This window comes from Macrotis lagotis, chromosome 1 (genome assembly GCF_037893015.1).
Source record: "Macrotis lagotis isolate mMagLag1 chromosome 1, bilby.v1.9.chrom.fasta, whole genome shotgun sequence".
Lineage (NCBI taxonomy): Eukaryota > Metazoa > Chordata > Mammalia > Peramelemorphia > Peramelidae > Macrotis > Macrotis lagotis.
Window position 1 is genome coordinate 24,169,838 of NC_133658.1, and position 20,389 is coordinate 24,190,226.

At 38.8% G+C, this 20,389-nt stretch overlaps 1 pseudogene; it reads left to right on the forward strand.

Annotated features, from left to right (window-relative positions):
* Positions 1-1,925: 1,925 nt before the first annotated feature.
* On the forward strand, positions 1,926-16,171 carry LOC141523146 (uncharacterized; annotated as a pseudogene).
* The last annotated feature ends 4,218 nt before the right edge of the window (positions 16,172-20,389 follow it).

A 20,389-nucleotide genomic window follows, 5' to 3' on the forward strand; every position in this document is an offset into this window, starting at 1 on the left:
TGCATATGTGTAAAACATACTTTTTATTTAGTCTATATAAAGTATCCACATGAGGAAGAGCACAGATTCTGAAGGTACAGAACCTGGTCTGCTAATGGCTGCTATGTGGTCTTGGGCAACTTACTTTTCTCAACCATAAAATGATAGGGTTAGATGAGATGATCTATAAGGTCTTTCCCAGGCCTAAATTTGTGGTCCTTATGATTCTATTAAATGGAATGGACCTCTAGTCACTTAACCCAATTGCCTCAGTTTTCTCATATGTAAAGTAATCTAGAGAAGGAAAAAATAAACCATTCCAGTATCCTTGCCAAGAAAACCCCAAATGGAGTCATAAGAATTAGATATAACTGAAACAATTGAACATCAAAATAGCCCATAGGTTGAAAACCATTGATCTTGTTAGTCCAGCAAGTTCTATCCTGCAGAAAAAGTTTTGAATCAAAATTATAGGCTAGACTGATTGTTTCTGTTGTGTGAGAAACATTAAAGTTAAATTCACCATTCATTAGACTCCTAGTGATGAAATCATTGGCCCTCAGAAAATTATGAATATGAGTCTAAGTAATTATGGAGCAGATTCAGTCTTCCCTCATGGAGTGGATAACCACATTGATATAATCACATGTGTATCTGTGGAGGTATTTAAACATTGAAGAAGAATTGATTGTCATGCCAAATATTTATTGCCATTTATTGGTTAAGACATCTCCTAGTCTTATAGAAAGATTATCTTCTATATAAGAATGGGAATTTCAGAAGTCACTTCATGTCTAAAATAATACAATCCCTCCTTCTAGAATAGGAATTCTTATATCATGGTACTTTGACACTGGTGAAACCTGTGAATCCTTTCACAAAATAATAAATAATTGAAAGAAAAGTTATATTTCTATTAAAGTTTAATAAAAATGCATTTTTATACAAGTTCAAGGATCTCCATTTACTTCTTGAGATTATATGGACCCAGTTAAGAACTTAACTCAGGTTAAGATACTCGAAAATATAACCAACTATTCTACCAAACATTCAAGGAACAATTAATTCCAATTGTACATAAACTATATGAAAAAAGAAAGGTGAAAAAAGAGTTCTGCCAAATTCTTTCTATGATACCAATATGGTCCTTTAACCTTTGCCTTAGGACTCACATTGAAGGAACATAGCTCCCCTGCCCAGTCAGCCCATTCCATTTGTCCATAGTGGATCTTCATGAATGAATATTACTTGTGTATCTACTAAATGTATGATCTTGGAAATTGAGGGAGGAGCACATTATATGGCCCTTATCATCAGGGTACTTATGACTGCTAGATTCAAGTAAAGGGTAAAAATAAAGAGCAAATCAATAAGGAAACAGGGAAATAAGAGTGTGTAAGGACAAAGGGAAGTAGCGATACTGAGTTTGGATGTGATGTCTTCTCTTTTGCCTTCTTCTCTCAGTACCCCCTGAAGTGACCGTGTCTCGCCATGATGCTCTGAATGGTACCATTATCCTCTCATGCACAGCCACTGGCTTCTACCCTCACTTGATTCTGCTGGGCTGGGAGAAGGATTCTGAGCATGCTATATGGGGAAAAGAGAGCTCCAGTGGCACCCTCCCCAATGCTGATGGCACTTTCTACTTCCAAGTAACCCTAGAGCTCCTGCCAGGGGATCCAGGGATTGGTTACACTTGTGTGGTAGAGCACAGAGAACTAAAATCACCATCTATATACCCTGGTGAGTAATTTATCCATGTTGGTTAGACCTAAATTTAGAATGCCAAGCCAATGTCCAATGCCCATATCTTCCTTGACTCATAAAGGACCCAAGGGAAGGTATTATTGCCTCCTGGGCATATTAACTTCTGCCCAACTCAATTAACTTGTTGACCTTTTACCCCTCCAGTCCCTGGGAATCTCACTAAGCAGAAACCTTGGACCATGGCATTGGTCATCGTGTTAGTCACCATGCTGCTGGTGAGCTGTGCTTTAGCTTTAATCACAAGGAAGGAAAAGAAGAAAGGTATGTTTGGGGTACAAAAGGTAGAAAGGGAAGATCACAAGGATAAGGCAATTGACCTTTCCATGACTGATGTTCATAACTGTATGGTTTGTAAAGAAAAGAATTGTGCTATACCAAAAATTGCAAATCAGACTTGTAAGGGACCTTGACATTCTTCTAGTCTCTCATGTAGCAACAGAATTTTTTTCTACAACATCCTTAACAAGTAATCAGCCATCCTCTGCTTGAAGACTTCCAGAGACAGGGAACTCACCGGCTCTAAAGCATTATATTCTACTTTGGGGCAACTATTGCAGTGCTAATTTTATTGATGCCAAATTTATTTTTATGCAAATCTATTGCTCCTAATGCTCCTAATCCTCTGCCTTGCAAACATATGAAGATAAGTGGGCATGTTCCCTGTTCCTCCGACCATTGTTCATATGGTAAGATTTGTAATCCTCCTCTCATCCTAATAACTACTTCTGGCATCGTTCTCCCAAAAATGTTTTGGTAAAAATCAGAATTTCTACATGTTCTTTCCTCCACCTTTTGAAAGAGGAAATTATCATTTGAGAAAGTCAAGAAATCATGAATTGCTCTTTTCTTTGAAAAGTGAGCCCCAGCAGATGTCTAGACAATTAATGTTCTCTAACATTATGATATCATACCTCTCTGTTAGAATGATAATGTCTTGGGGTGGCTAGATGGTGCAGTGGATAGAGCACTGGCCCAGGAGTCAGGAGTACCTGAGTTCAAATCCAGCCTCAGACACTTAATAATTACCTAGCTGTGTGACCTTGGGCAAGCCACCTAACCCCATATGCCCTGCAAATAATAATAATAATAATATTTTTCCAGACACCTTATCTATTACCCCTTCCTGTCCAGGTGGCCTATAGTAAATGCATATGACAAAATTGTATTTGTTACTACTGCCATTTAGCTTAACCCAAATCTTATCCTTTATAATTCACTACTCTGTTTCCTAATTTTCCTCAACTAAGAATATATACCAAATAAGTATATTCTTAATATGGTGCTACCCTGCCCAACCACCCTTCTGATCTTTTTAAAAGACTGTATCCTTGCACTGTAAGACTATGTGGCATAGTGGATAGAGAACAGGAACAGGGTAGAAAATAGGAACAGGAAGACGTGGATCAGGTCCTTCCTCTGACATATATTGGCTAGGTAATTCTGGGCAAGGAAATTAATCCATCTGGACTCTGGATGTCTTTAGAACTCTAAGCTGCTGAGAAGGTGCTAACTTGTATTGCTAAGAGAATGAAGTGGTATCTCAGAGTTGATTTAATTTGTATTTCTCTAATCCATAGTGATTTAGAGCACTTTTCCATATGACTATAGATAGTTTTAATTCCATTAAGATAACTTTGATTTACTGTGATACTGCTGAGAGGTGCACAAGGCCAGTCTTATGCCAACTTAACATCTTTTTCATAGCTGTTATTCCTAATCATAGATTCAACCCACCAAGTATCAGTGATAACAATGGTACCTTTGATATCTCTCTAGCTCTTACCCTGGGATCTGCTTAATCTTGCCTTGCAAGAGTTCTCCATGGCTAACCTGGCTCAGACCCACCATGCTGCTGCTCTTTGGCCATCTTCATGTCAAGCCTCTGCACCTCCCCTGTCTTCAATCCCCTTTTCAACTTTTATCTCTGGGAGTGGAAATTAAATCATTACTACTGTTTCTGGAAAGAACATGTGTCAATCAGTTTCCCTTTGGTTCAATTCTGTGGCTTCCCTGTGACTTCCCAGTGCAAATAAACCTTTCTTGACCACCACCACCACTTCCCATATAATGTTTTTCCCCATTAGAATGTAAGCTCCTTTTGGGTGAAAGGAGAAAGAGATTATTATAAAAAGGGGATAAATAAGATGGAGGGCATTACAAAGTAATCTTAACTAAATTATACAACATGTTTTTCTGAGAAAGGTTTAATTTCTCCAATATATACAGAATTGAGTAAATTTATAAAAGAGACATTCCTCTACTGACAAATAGTTGGATATGAAGAGGCAGTTTTCAGACAAAGTAATTAAAGTAATCTACAGTCATATGAAAAAATGCTCTAAATCATCTATGGATTAGAGAAATGAAAATTAATTCAACTCTGAGATACTACTCCATACATATTAGCTGGGCTAAAATGACAAAAAAATGACAAATTTTGGAAGGGATGTGAGAAAACTGAAATCCTAATGCATTGGAGGTGGAGTTGTGAACTGGTTTAAGCATTCTGAAGAACAATTTAGGACTATATCCAAAGGGCAATAAAATTATGCATACCCTTTGAACTAGCAGTACTACTACTAGGTCTGTATATTAAAGATATTTTTAAAAAATAAAAAGGAAAAATGACCTATATTACAACAATATTTATAGCAGCTCTTTTAGTGGTAGCAAAGAATTACATATTGAGGGTATGCCCAAAATTGGGAAATGGAATACTATTGCACTTTAAGAAATGAGAGCAAGATGTTCTCAGAAACATGATGCAAAGATGAACTGATGCAAAGTGAAATGAGCAGAACCAAGAGAACGTTGCACAATGATCAACTGTGGATGGCTATTCTCAGCAGTATAATGATCCAAGATAATTCTGAAGGACTGGTAATGAAAAATGCTTTCCATCTCCAGAAAAAGAATTGATAGAGCCTAAATGCATGTTAAAGTATATTTTTTGTTTTCTTTATTTTTGATGGATTTTTTGTCCATGTTTTCTTTTACAACATGACTTATGTTTTATATGGATGAACATTCATAATCTGTATTAAATTGCTTTCTTTTTCAATGTAGGGTGAAGGGAGGAAAGGAGGTAGAGAATTTGGGACTCAAATTCTTTTAAATGAAGGTTAAAAACTTGTTACATGTAATTGGGAAAAATAAAATGTTGAAATTTTGTATAAATATAAATATATATATATATATAATATGTATGTATGTATGTATTAAAAGAATGCAAGCTTATTGAGGGCAGGGACAGTCTTGTTTTTAATTGTATCCCCCCAGCATTTGGCACAGTCTCTGGCACATATTAAACATTAAATAAATGTTTCTTCATTCACACTTCTATTCAGTCATACTTCTATTCATTCATTATGTCAGTGTGAATAACATGAGACAAAGTAGGAAAGGTAAGATAGAAAATTTTGTAGAGCCTTGAATGCCAGGATCAGGAGTTTATGTTTTGTTTCATAGGCCATTGAGAGCTGCCTTTTTTTAGGGGAGTGACATGATCAGAAAAGTATGTAAGGGAGACCCTCAGGCAATAAGTAGTGTTAGGAATGGATTAAGCAGAAGATAGATTATAGGAAGGAGGATGGGATGGAAGCTTTTCCAGTCCATCAGGCAAGAAGAGATGATAGATTAAAGAAAAAAAACAATCAAAGTGGGGACAGAGTGGGGTGACTAGGTGGTGGAGTGGATAGAGCACCAGCCCTGGAGTCAGGAGGACCTGAGTTCAAATCTAGCCTCAGACACTTAATAATTACCTAGCTGTGTAACCTTGGGCAAGTCATTTTAACCCCATTGCCTTGCATAAACCTAAAAAAAAAAAGTGGAGACAGAGAGGAAATTTTATATGTAAAAGTTACTGTGGAAATAGAAACCATAGGTCCTGGCAACTGATCGGATGAATGAGATGATGAGTCAAAGAGTTCATTGTTCTTGTTCAGTCAGTTTTCATTTCTTTGCTACCACTGAAGCAATTTGCCATTTCCCTCTCCAATTCATTTTGTAGATGAGGAAACTGAAGAACAGGATTAAGTGACTTGCCCAAGATCACACTGCTAGTAAGCTGATTTGCTAGTAAGCTGGATTTGAACTCAGGAAGTGGAATCTTGCTGACTTCAGGGCAGGGACTTTATCCACTATGGCACCACCTAGCTCCCCTGGCATAGTTAGAAATAATGACAATAATGATAAGGAGAAGAAATAGTTTTAGTATGCTTATTATGTGGTAACCCCTGGACTAAGCACTTGTAAATATATCTCATTAATTTTCCCAAGAACCCTGGGAGGTAATTGCTGTCATTAGTCCCATTTTATAGTTGAGAAAACTGAAGAAGACAATGGTTAAGTGACTTGCCCAACACCAACACCAATAATAGCTCACATTTACAGAATGTTCTTTTGAGTATTCATGATTTTGCTTGAGCCTCATTATAACCCTTTGAAGTAGGAACCATTATTATGTTTCTTTTATAGAAGAGGTGACAGAGACTCAGAGACATTCAGTGATGTTTCCAAGGACACACAGCTTTTAAAAATCTGAGACAGAATTCTGTCAAGTCAAAGTACAGTATTATATTGAATGCACTTAGTTACTGTCTTCAATGAGATGAAGTTGCCTAAAACCAATACTCCAAGGACCAAACTCAAGGCAGGTCCTACAGACCATACATCTCCAAGGAAGGAAGTTAGACCCATAGATAATAAGTCTACAAACTGATTGTTAAATAGTCTGAACAGGGCTTCTGCCCTGGGAAAAATCCTAGCAAACTGGGACCAGATATGATAGAGATAATCAAAGGGACCTGGAGCTGCATTGGTAGGTGTCCCTTGCATTGACCAATATATCTGATCCACCACCTCTCCTCCCAAAATTTTACAGGTGACCCAGCACTATTATAAGAAATAAAATGTGGGGGGCAGTTAGCTGGCACAGTGGATAGAGTACTGGCCCTGGAGTCAGGAGGACAAGAGTTCAAATCTGGTTTGAATTACCTAGTTGCAAGTCACTTAATCCCATTGCCTTGCAAAAAACAAAAAATAAATAAATAAATAAGATGAGAGACTTCCTCATCTTGAGGGCATGAACTAAATCTTCCACTTTAGATGAGGGACTTTCTAAGAGTGGGGACTCTTTCTCCTATTAGATTGGGGAATCCCTGATCCTCTGAATTTCCCTGATGACAACTGGGACTTTCTTATTTCTACCAGTGTATATAATGCCAGTCATAGGTAATGCACAATTCTATTCTAGGATTTCTTGACAATTTTTGAAGACCACCCTACCCTCATCAGAGTCACCTTATCTTTGGATTTCCACATATTTTCTTGCCAAACAGAGAAAGTTCTGCCTAGAAACTGATGTCCTGGCCGAAAATGATAGAAGGGGAGGGCTTGGCTCAAGACTATCCCTATCTCAGGGAGATGAGGATTAAGGAGCCAGTGAATATATTTCTGATCCTTTGGGCCAAGCCTGTATGTCATAAGTGGAAGAAACACCCTCTACCTATGTAGATAAGTAGCTATTTTGCAATTATTAGTCTTGGAGAAATTTCTTCCTTGATTATACCCCATCTATCTTGTTTATAACTTGTTCATTCCTATTGTTCGCTTGTTGTCGCTATGAGTTTCAGAAAGGCAGAGATTCTGGTGGTTCTTTGTATCCCCAGGGCTTATGTCTGCATACAGTAGGTGTTTAATCAATGCTGCTTTTTTTTACTGAAGATGATCACTAACAGGTTAAGTCAAGACAAGTTAGCAAGCATCTATTAAGCACCTCCTCTTTGCCAAGCTCTATTCTAAGAACTGAAGATGCAAAGAAAAGCAAAAACCCATCCCTGTCTTCAAGGAATTCATGGTCAGTTATGCAGAAGTAAGACTATAATATAAAGATAAATCAAAAATAATACACAGAAATAATGCAAGAATTTTAAAAATATTACTTCATATGCTTAACATGATAGCACATGTATAACTTATATTGCTTGCTATCTTAGGGGGAGAGGAAGGAAAGAGGGAGAAAATTTTGTAACTCAAAATCTTATAAAAGTGAATGTTGAAAGCTATCTTTACATGTAAGTGGAAAAAAATCCCTTTAAAACTTTTTAAAAAATAAAATATTTAGGGGCAGCTAGGTGGCGTAGTGGATAAAGCACCGGCCTTGAAGTCAGGAGTACCTGGGTTCAAATCCGGTCTCAGACACTTAATAATTACCTAGCTGTGTGGCCTTGGGCAAGCCACTTAACCCCGTTTGCCTTGCAAAAAAAACCTAAAAATAAAATAAAATATTTATTCCATTTCTCTTGCCTTTCAGTCTTTGGTTGGAAAATAGTGGTCTCCTTTTTTACCCTAAGATTACTCCCTTTATAATCACTATCACTTTATACATTAAAAAGAAGTAGTGAAAGATGAAATGAGTCTTTTTTTTTAATTTGGCAAAAGGAACATACAAACCAATCAATTTATTTTTTAAAAAATGATTTATTAAACATTTCTTATCTGCCGGACACTGTGATAAGTTCTCAGCATACAATACATCCTTCATCATGCTTTATCCCCCCAAAAAGAAAAAACCCACAATATGAGATGCCAAACTAATATTGCTATGAAGCAGTTGGGATTTGAAATATGCCAATAAAACCACAAAATTCTTATCTCAAGGACTAAGTATATTAATACACAGATCTTTGATTTCATCAGAATGGAAAACTTCCAGTGTGAGTCTTTTATCCACTGATGCAGAATGCAATCCTCCTTCGACTTAGCTAAGTTCTAGGGAATCTCTAGTGTTAAAATTGTATTGGAGTTTCCTCTGCAACCATCCCAGTCCACCTCATTGTCTCCATTTCTAGATTTTCCTAGTGGTGGAAACTGGAATCAAGGTTCTTTTCGTATCAATTAAACTTGTCCCTCTGCTTAACAAAGAGCACTGAAGTAATAATCAAGGAAACTGGGTTTAAGTGTTCCTTCCCTGCGAGATATGTTCACTTGCACAACCAATCCCCTGGTCCTCAGTTTTCTCATCTGCAAAATAATATCCCTGAAGTAACTGAGATTTTTGATCCCTTCAACTCTAACATTGTGTCCTTGTTTTTTAAATAATTCCTCTCAGCCCAGGAATTCTGTATTCTGAGCCCCCCTCCCATCTCTAGGTGCAAAAATTCCTCTCATCTCAGGCTTCCAAGTCCTAAGGGCCTGCCTACATCTGAAATTCTATAGTTTATCACCACTGATTAGGACCTGAGGCTCTTCACTGTGGAGATTTGCTTAGGAAAATACACTAGATCATATGATCCATCCTCCCGCCTCCAAGCCAGGTTGTATTCCTACCAGTATTCTCTAACCTACACTCTACCTCACAACCTAAAAGTTATCTGGTCCTCTTCATCTTTCTCCAGCCCCCCTTTCCCCATCTCCAACCACTAGCTACTCCTACTAAGTAATTAATAGTGAATTAAAAAAGAGAGAAGAGAATAGAAAAGAAAAGAAATGAAAAAGACAAGCTTTTATGGAGGGTTTTGAAGCATAATCATAGATCTAGGAGATGGAAAGAAAAGGACTTCAAGGGCTACCAAGTTTAATCCACCTTCATTTTACAAATGAGGAAGGTTGTGACTAGCTCAAGGTAACACAGAAATGGGATTTGAACCCAGATCCTCTGACCCCAGAGTTAGCTCCATTTCAACTTGTATAATAAAAATTTGGATAATGAAAATATATCTATCCTCAAAGTCCCTACAGAATTGGGAATCCCCATTGACACATGAATCCAATAGTTCTCTACAATCCACATTTAGTTTAAGCTTAATGTTGTCGGGGCAAAACTTTGAAGAAATTTAAGTTTGCCAGTGATCCCTCCCATTTCCTTGATCAGGTTTCCCCTCCCTTCCTAGAATCCATCAACCAGAGAAGCTCCACTGAAAGAGAACTCTGAGGTTTCATATCCTCCATTTTGTTTTCCATTGTTTGCCTAAAAATTGACTTTTTAGATGGTAGTGGTATTGGGAGAAGTGAAGAAGGCAGATTCTAGACATTGCCAGCTCTCACTGGTTCTAGCTGAAAATGAGGAGCAAGGAACCATTGTGTATATTGGTTGCCCATCTGGATCTTACCAAATTTACCCAGAACCTCTCCTAAATGAAGTTGCATTGAGAAAACTAGGCAATAACCTTCAGTGGCCTCTCAAAAGCAACACAAAAGTCATTCTCTGTGCAAAAGACTATATACTAGGGGCACCTGAGTGGTGCAGTGGCCTTGGAGACAGAAGGACCTGAGTTCAAATCTAGTCTCAGACACATGATACTGACTGTGTGATCTTGGGCAAGTCACTTAACTTCATTGCCTTACAAAAACAAAAAAAAAACACATTATAAGACTAGGTCCAAAGACAAGACAAATGTCCTCAAGTGACTTAAATTCTTTTTGGGAGGTGGGTAGAATACAACCAGTGACCAGATAAGGAAATACATGATCATTCATGGAAGGAGAGACCCCTAACAACCAAGGGTATCAAGGAAGAGTTCCCATGGGAGGTGGTCCTGAGCTATCCTTGAAGGAAGTAATGGATGCTAAGAGGTAGAAATGAAGAAAATGCATTCCAGACATGGGAGAGAGGTGAGAAATGGGTTGCCAAGTTTGGTGGGAATACAGAGTTTATGAAGGAGAATGATATGAAAGAGATATGGAAAGAGTCAGATTGTGTTGTGCTTTAAATTCCAACCAGTAACTTCTTAATAAGTCACCACTGAAGCTTCTCTAGACCCCGAATCAAAGAAAAGCAAGCATTAGCATTCATGAGGCAGTTAGGTGGTGCAGTGGATAGAGCACTGGTCTTGGAATCAGGAGGATGGGAGTTCAAATCCAACCTCAAATACTTCCCACTTACTAGCTGAGTGCCCTTGAGCAAGTCACTTCATCCTTTTTGCCTCACATCCAGGGCCATCTCCAGTCATCCTGATTCCTTTCTGGTCACTGGATGCAGATAACTCTGGAGGAGAAAGTGAAGTTGGGAATTTATCAGAACCCCCATCACTCAAATCCAATTCATGTGCAAATCATGGCATTGCCTCCCTGATGGCATGGTCTCCTTCAAGAATGAAGAACAAGCAGCAGCAGCAGCATTTGGGCTGTGGATCCCAATGAATAATGGACAAGAGGAAATCAAAAGACTACAAAGGATTTCCCATGCTAAGACAGATCTTGGATTCTAGCTTTGATTCTAAAATCCTGATGATGCCTTTGAATTCTGCCTCTGATGCCTACTAGCAAGGTGACCTTAGAAAAATTTCTTAGCATTTCTGAAAGAAAGCTATAATATCTGCAAGTGTAAATGTTAAGGACACAGAAATGTAGATGCTGATTCCTTTCTGCCTGAAGTTTTCCCACTTGAAACCTGATCCTAGGTCTAAATTGCTTCCTCTCATCATCATCCCAATACCTATAGTCATCATCTGTGTCTTTGAACCTGGGAGAAGTTTTTGGTTCAGCCAGTTATGGCTTATAGGACCAAGCTTGGAAAGCATGGAAAACCCTGAGCTTCTCCATTCTCTTCTAAGAAAGTCTCCCAAATTCCACTTCCCTTTACAGTTACTGTTCCTGTTCCCTCTCTAATTGTCTCACAATCCAAAGACCAGCTGGTCCTGGTTTATAAATAATCACGCCTTTCATCTCTCTTTCTCTCTCTCTCTCTCTCTCTCTCTCTCTCTCTCTCTCTCTCTCTCTCTCTCTCTCTCCCCCCTCACACACACACACACACACACACACACACACACACACACACACACACATACATACACACAACACAACACAACACACATCAACACAAGCATATGTCTTCCCTTTGTAATCAAAGAATCACAGATCAATCAATGAACCAGTAAACATTTATTAAGCCCCTACTATGTATCAGGCCCTGTACTAATCACTGAGAATATAAAAAGACAAAAGACAGTTTCTGAGGAGGGAGTTCATGTCACATCTGAAGGAGCCAGTCCATTAACAAGACTATTAAGCAACCAGCTCCTATTGACAGACATTGTTCTAAGCCCTGGGGATCCTGCCCTTTAGGTCAACCCTAGCCAATTTGGAAAGCCCAAAGATGCTCTTGTTTCCTAAGAAATTCTCCCTGGGTCCCACTTCCTCTCCTCCTCACCCACTGTGACAGGGCTATGCCCCTGTCAGACCACCAGGTCCCAGAGATGAAGGTGAAGTTTTTAAATCTCTCCCTACTCTGACTGTCCCAGCCTCTCCTCCAAAGTCTTGCTACTTCCTGCTGAAAACTGGGTCCCATTTCAAAGAACTGACAATATGGGCATATTCACTCTCTGGGATAGAAACTCATCCTCTCCTGTATGATTTCTCTAATTAGCTACATTTATTTGAGACCCCCTTCGAAATCCTGCCCAATAGTCATGGCTATGGTTTTGTGAGGATCCAGTCTCTGACACGGACTCCTTACATTCCCAGAACTTCAATGTATTCACCTATAAAATAACAAAGTATGCCTTGATGCCTCAGTGGTCCTTTACAGCTCTGAATAAATGAATTTATAATCTCTATGGTTGCCTTTGTCAGTTTCATCATCATCATCATCATCATCATCATCATCATCATCATCATCATCATCATAAATGTTTGTCCATTTGAAGAAGACCACGACATTGAAGAGGTGATGTCATGACAAGCACATGAATTGGATTTGAGTGAGTAGGTGCTGAGCCAAATCACCAGCCTCACTTTGTCCTCCAGATACATCTGGGTCCAGTGACCAGATATGAATCAGGATGACTGGAGATGACCCTGGATGGGAGGCAATCAGGGTGAAGGGACTTGACCAAAATCATACAGCTAGTGTCTGGTGCTGGATTATAACTCCCAGACTCCTGACTCCAAGGTCAGTACTCTATCCACTGAGCCACCTAACTGGGTTTTATGTCAATAGCTTATCTATAAGACTAAACATCTTGCAGACAAGGATTAAATCTCATTACTTCCCTTAACTCCCATCAAACTAGGAGCTTTCTGAAACAGGGATTATGTATACCATCAAACCAGAAGGAGACAAGGTATGGTAGAAATCACAACAACCTTGGAGTCAAAGGACCCAGATTCAAATCTCACCTCTTCCAGAACCTGAGATCCCTTGGGCAAGTTTCTTCTGCCTCCTGGGTTCAATTTCTACCTTTATAAAATGAGGGGGTTGGATTAGATGAGTTCTAAGGTCACTTATAGTTCCAGATCTATGCTGCTATGGTCCATTCCCCTCTCCACCATATTCACCTGCCGGGGTCTCCCTTGGAGTAAAAACTATCAGAATTAGCAGGCAAAAAGAGAATCTTTCTTCCCTCCTCTGAAACTCCATGTTCCTCAACCAAACTGTCTGGTTGCCTCAATAACATATAATATATGTTATATAATATAATATAATATTATATAATTATAATATTATATTATATTATATTATATAATAACATATAAGATATCTAAACATCATAGCTCAAGTGGAAAGTGAATACCCTGGCTACCCAAGGCCTCCCTATTCCTCTCCACCACACCAACAGGGATTGGCACTGCCAAGGCCTGTTCATCCATCATTGCCTGCCCATAGCATCTGTTGCCATTCAGGGTCCTTAAGAGGCATAAGAATGGCAGTGATATCATGTGTGGTGAGTACTAAAAACACTAGGTATTGTTAGGGGGCCTTATAAAGTTAAGATGGCAGCTTGTTGTTTGTGTTAATGGATTCAACCAACAAAGGAAGTTGGTGACAAAGCTACCTTGCAGTCTGGTAGCTGACACATGGCTAAGAAAGATTACAGAAAAGCCTTGGAAGAAAGGAAGGGCAATAATTTTCCCATAACAAGTTATTTACACAAGTTTCCGGAATTCTTTCTTTGACATTCTACCTCCCAAGACATCCCAGAATGAGTGTACTAACACTCATTCTGATTTTTTACAGCCCTGTTCATTTCCCTGAATGTGATTCTTGATCCATTCCCCAGAGATATGCTGATTTGTGGAAGAATTTCTCAGCTTACAAACTATCTGTCTGAAGGGAGAGGTGAAGACCATTCCAGGGGCACAAGAATTAAGATTTTGAAACTATTCAAATTCCTGAGTGGCTGCTGTGATGGGGTCTAGTGAAAGTGGGGGTGGGGAAAATAAACACTGTCTATGTTAAGAGTAAGGTATAACATTGTATGTTGGGGTAGAAGAAAACAGAAATCTCCTTTCTACAATGTACCTACCATCTGTTTCCTATCTCGTCCAACACTGCATCATGGGGAGGATAAGGGTATAGCAAAAAAGAGCCCTAGCTCTGGAGACAGAGGAGTTAAGGTCTCATTTTGCTTCTAGTGTTTCTGAGGTGTCTGACCTTGAGAAAGTCATTTAAATTCCCTCTGCCTTAGTTTCCTCATCTGTAAGATGAAAGGTTTGGACTTCATTGCCTATGATATCCCATCCAGCTCTAGAAATAATAATTCTAACTTTAAAGTAGCACTTATGAATGCCAATCATTTGCTTGGCACCATACTGTTCACTAAAATTACTATGTGCTACTCTGCCCCTTTCAGACCAGCCTAAGGAACACAAACCCTTCCATAACAGCCCAATTTATTGCACTGATGGGGCCATAGTGGTGAAAGAAGGGTGGGAGAAAGCATTGCCTTACCCCCAAATGCCCATTCTTCCTACTTTCACTCCTTTCTCTCAATCCACTGCATTTCATTGTGATTGGCAGAGCAAGGACCCTCTTGAACCTCATCATGATCACCTGTGTGGATGATGTTCAGCTCAACTCCTATAATGAATAAAGCCAACAATTTGTGACAGAGGAAACTTGTACCAGGCCCTGGGAATCAAGCAGATTGCAGAGAAAGAGAAGAAGTTGATAAGTCTTGAGAAAGGTTTTCACTAGGCCTTTCAAGAATTTAATAAAGAATGAAACCAACAGTGAGTGAATCATTCTCACTCAACTCCAAAGCCTCCCCTCTTGATTAACCTCCTCTAAGTCCAATGGGCCCCTCTCCATGAAACCAAACCAATTGAACCAGACATCTAGAGAGACTGACCAGATCAGTTGACTATCTCAAGCTTCCAGACCATGTGTACAGAAATAAGTCACAGCAATCCCTAATTGTCTCTCTCTTCATCTATCAATACTGATTTGAGGTTCTTTTTCCAGGTTCTGAGCCAGTTTCCTGACTTGCTTACTTGGGCCTACTGGATTGAGTTCATTCCTTCATTCTATAATTTCATCTAAGAAGGCTGATGAAATCATGTGTTTCTCTGTTATGTTTTACAAATGAGATATTGCCTTGAGGAACTGGAAAAATAAGGAACTGTTTCCTAATCTCCCTCCCAGAATCTTCCTACCCTGACTCTTTGAATTCCTTGCATCTAAAAGATCCTGCCCCACATTCTGCTCCCAACAGAGAACCACACACTGCAAGTCTTTTTAGATTATGAATTAGACTCAGATGTCCAAGTGAGCAGTCACTTCCAGTGAAGATTTCTGCCTGATAAATGATGGGGTGACCATGAAACCTGAGGCTCAGTGCTTCAAGTCCCTCTTCAATGCCTTCTGGAACAGGCTGGTGAAACACTGTATACAGGGAGATTTTATAAACAACATGAAGAAAATTCTATAATATTCAAGCATGAAGTTAAATGGTGAGTTCCATTGTTTCTGGTCGGGGACTAGGAAACGACTGAGAATAAGAACTCATCTCCAATTAGCATCTCCAATTAGGGCTGGGCCAACTCTGCCTTCCTTCTGAGTGGCAGCTGAAAATAGAAAAGCACAGGGGTCCATAGGCTTGGGTTCTGGTCCCACCTACAGGTCTGATGGTGGATCACATTCTCTCTTCAGAAAAACAGGGTCTTTATCTGGGTCACTCTGAATGAATCATCTCTCAGTTTCTTAAAGTTAACTTTCTTCATCAACAGAGGAAGTTTCCATATTGAACATTTCCTAGACTAGATAGTGTTCAGAACTGCGATTTCATTGATATGGGAAATTCGAAAAGTGATTGGAAAATCGTTTTTCCAATGTAGGTTAACTCATTCTCTACAGCACAGTCTCAGGGTTGCCTAGAGTAAACTACTACGACTAGTACTACTTCTACAATTACTACTACTACTACTACACTACTACTACTACTACTACTACTGCTACTACTACTATTACTACTACTACTACTACTACCACTACCACCACCACTACTACTACTACTACTACTACTACTACTTCTACTTCTACTACAACTACAACTATTACTATTGCTGCTACTGCTACTACTATGAAGACTACCCAAAATTCCTTCTCCAATTCCTCAGTGTAGCATAATGGTCACCCTGGTTTCTCAAAGGTTATGTAGGTAGTGATGAAAACAACTATTACCAAGCTGGAGAACCATCAAATTAAATCCCAGTTGTATGGACACAGAATTAAAAATTTTGATTCATTGAAAAATGTTCATCTCCACTTGTTGCATTTCTTCAATCATAGCAACTTAAGTACTAAGATATAGAAGGGTTTCATTATGTTTGGGGGAGGAAGGGTAAACATACAGTGACAAAGTATGTGTTAGGAACAGAATCACATGATTTGAGAGCTGAAGGGAAATTCAATGGCCATATATAAAAGGAATCCTTCCTATAATTTATACAAACAATCTATATTTAGCTTAAAGACTTTCAAAGAAGGGAAATCCCACTGTCTTGAGGTAGTCTAGTTTGGGACAATTTCAACTTAGTAAGATGGTTTTTTCCAGAAGTCAAGCCTAAATTTGCTCTTATGCAACTTCCATCCATGGCTTTAGTTCTGCCATCTGTTATATGGAGCCAAACAGGGAAAAAACTAACCTCTTCTCCATAACCTTTAAATACCTGAAGAAAGTTGTCTTATTCCCCTGGGTCTTCTCTTCTCAAGGCTAACCTCTCTGATTCGTTTAACTTCTTCTTTGAGAGACTCAAGTTGTAAGTAAGAAGCAATGTGGTATACTGGCCAGAGAACCAAGACCTTAGTCAGGATGCTCTGGATCTCTGATATATACTGACGGAATAACCTTGGGCAAATCTTCTAAGCTCTCATTGCTACAGACAATTTGCTAAAGCTATCAGCTGCAGAAGAGTTGTCGAACTAGATGAGTGAAGAGAGATTCCAGACATAGATGAAAGAAATCACAGGGGAAACAAAAAGTAGAAGTATTCACAGTATCGCATAGATGGGATCTGGAGGCTAGGAGCTCTTTCATGGGTAGGACAGGAGGCCACAGAGGATAAAACAAAATTGTCTCCCTCAAATCAGAGAAATAGTCTAATTAGGTACTTTGTAATTAAGATCACATATGCTCTAGCACAGGGACAGGAGCTGCCCAAAAGTAGCATGAGATCCCATAAGGTCTGACAATCAACTGCGATTCTCATTTGTTTTGAAAATTATATGAACAGGAGTAAAATTTTCATTTATTTTAAAAAGTATATGAAAAGGGATCAAATTTTAGGGAAAGGCAATGAAAGTTCCATCCAAGGTGGCAAAGTGGCAAAGGTGGCACAGGTAAGAAGGGTAATCACAAAAGAAAACAGAATTCTTGGGGAGGGGACCAAAGACAAGGAGGCATGTGTTTGAGTGAGATTCTAGGATCTCAGGATTTCAGCCTTGAACATAAGGATGCCAAGAAGAGCCGAGGAGAGATGATGGGGGGGTTAACCCAGTAATCTTCAGAGAGAGAGAGAGAGAGAGAGAGAGAGAGAGAGAGAGAGAGAGAGAGAGAGAGAGAGAGCTGGAAGGAACGATTCTCTCCTCTCCCATAATTCCCCTACAGTAGAAGAATGTGGGATACAACCAGGCTTTCTACACACTTCCTTCATGAATAGCTTTTCCCTACAGAAGTGAATTCTAATGCTCAATACACATCATTTTAATTTTCAATGGAGTAGAGCTGTTGAACTACATTAGTAAAGTGTGTGTGCATGGTAAGAATTTTCCTTTTGCCATTATATCATTTTATAAAAATACTTTTGATAGGGGCAGCTAGGTGGCACAATGGATAGAGCACCAGCCCTGGAGTTAGGAGTACCTGAGTTCAAATCCGACCTCAGACACTTAATAAGCACCTACCTGTGTGGCCTTGGGCAAGCCGTTTGCCTTGCAAAACAAAATTTTAAAAAAAAATACTTTTGATAAAAACTAATCAACTTGCCATCATCAAAAAGAACATTGATGAGTGCTTCTGAGCAAGACTAGTAGAAAGCTGACCCCTCAAAAACTCATTAGTTGACAAAAGCTGCTGGGAAAACTGGAAAATGTTCTGCCAGAAATTAGGTACAGACCAACATCTCAAACCCTATACCAAGAAAAAGTCAAAATGGGTACAGATTTAGACATAAGCAAATTAAGAGAGCATGGATTAATTTATCTGTCAGATTTATGAGTGAGGGAAGAATTTAGAACCAAAGAAGATATAGGAAAAAATTAAAATGTGTTAAATAGATGACTTACATTAAATGAAATTAAGTTTTTCATAAGCAAGACCAATGCAACCAGAAAACTGCTGGGATGGGGGTGGGTGAGGAGAATTTTTCAGCATATAATTTCTGATAAAGACCTCATTTCTCAATGTATAAAGAGTTGAGTCAAATTTGTAAAGAAAACAAGTCATTCCCCAATTAATAAATGGTCAAATATGAACATGCAGTTTTCTGATGAAGAAATCAAAGTTATTTATACACATATAAAAAATGTTCTAAATCACTATTGATTAGAGAAATAAAAATTAAAACAATTCTGAGGCAACACCTCACATCTATCAGAGTGACTAATATGAGAAAAAAAAGGAAAGTCTTGACTGTTGGAATTGTGGAAAAACTGAGGACACTAATACACTGTTGGTAGAATTGTGATCTGATCCAACCATTCTAGAAAGCAATTTGGAGCTATACCCAAAGGGCTATCAAACTTTATATACCCTTTGATCCAACAATACTGCTACTAGGTCAATATTCCAAAAATATAGGGTGGCTAGGTGGTGCAGTGGATAGAGCCCTGGAGTCAGGAGTACCTGAGTTCAAATCCAGCCTCAGACACTTAATAGTTACCTAGCTGTGTGGCCTTGGGCCAGCCACTTAACCCCATTGCCTTGCAAAAAAAACCTAAAAAAACAAAAATAAATATTCCAAAAATAGCCTCAAAAGGAAAAAGACCTGTTTGAACAAAAATTTGAAAACATTTCTTTTTGTGGAGGCTAAGAATTGCAAATCAAGGGATGGTCATCAATTGGGGAATGACTAAACAAGCTGTGGTATATGATTATAATGGAGTATTACTGTGCTAAAAGAAATGAAAAACAATAATTTCAGAAAATCCTGCAAAGATTTCTATCACCTGATGCTTAGTGAAAACAGAACCCAGACAATAGTACACAATACAGCAATACTGCTCAATGTATTACTATGAATGACTTAGCTATTCTCAACAATCCAATGATCCAAGGCGATTCCAAAGGACTACTGATGAAACTTACTATTCCCCTCCAGAAAAAGAACTGATATTTAAATATACCCTGAAGAATGCTTAAAGAAAAGAGGGCTAGCCCCTCAAAAATTAACTCTAGATTCTCAAAAGAGAATAGTATCTGTCCCCTAAGTACCCACTTCATGAATGTGAATATGACTTGGGGAGTTTCCTTACATGGTTTCCTTTACTTGGGGAATAATAATTTGGGGGTCTTTTGCAAACACACACACACACACACACACACACACACACACACACACACACACACACACACACACACACCCATTAGAGTAGCTCTTGATCTAAGACTTGTTCACATACACCCTAGTTCAAAGGGATCTACTATCAAAAAATTAATGGGTTTTATCTCTTATTTTTGTTTTGAACTGATTGGCAGTTGATTTTCTAGTGAGTTTCCTCTAAAACTCAGCCCATTTTATTTGAGATGACTTTTGCCCATTTGAATGCTTAAGTACTAATATCTGTTGTATTACAATTGGAATAATGCTCTGAAGTTATGCTTGCCAAGCGTTACCCTCCCAAAGAATGATGATGAGAAAAATACCTTGTCTGTAAAGATGTAGGGCTATGGGTATGGAACAAGGAATATACTGTTGAACTTTTTTGATACATTAATATCATCATAAGTTTTTCTAAACTGGTTTTTTCCCTCTTTTTAAATGTTTGTTTATAAGAAATATCTCCCTGCGGGGAGGGGAGGGGAAAGGAAAGGAGGAAGAAGGGGCAGGGCATAAAGATACATTGGGAAAAACAAATTACATAGTTTTCAAAGTTATTTTTTTAAAAAATGACAATTACTGATGCATCCCAGTCTAAACTGGCCCTCCCAGTAACACCTGGTAGTAGTTATCTCTCGGGTTTCCTGCCCTCACCACAAACTTCATTTTACTTTTGTTCCTCCCAGGCAGGAGCAGATAATACCTAAAGACAGATGCCCCAGCTGACAATGAGAGAAAGGCAGAACCTCTGAAGAGCAGTCCCTAGCAAAGGTGGGGATAAGGCTTAGGGAGGCTCATTTCCCTCTTGAACATAGCAGAGAATACTTGCTTGGAGAGAAACTTCACCCAACTGTTGGAGAGACCAAGCCCATTCCTATAGATCAAG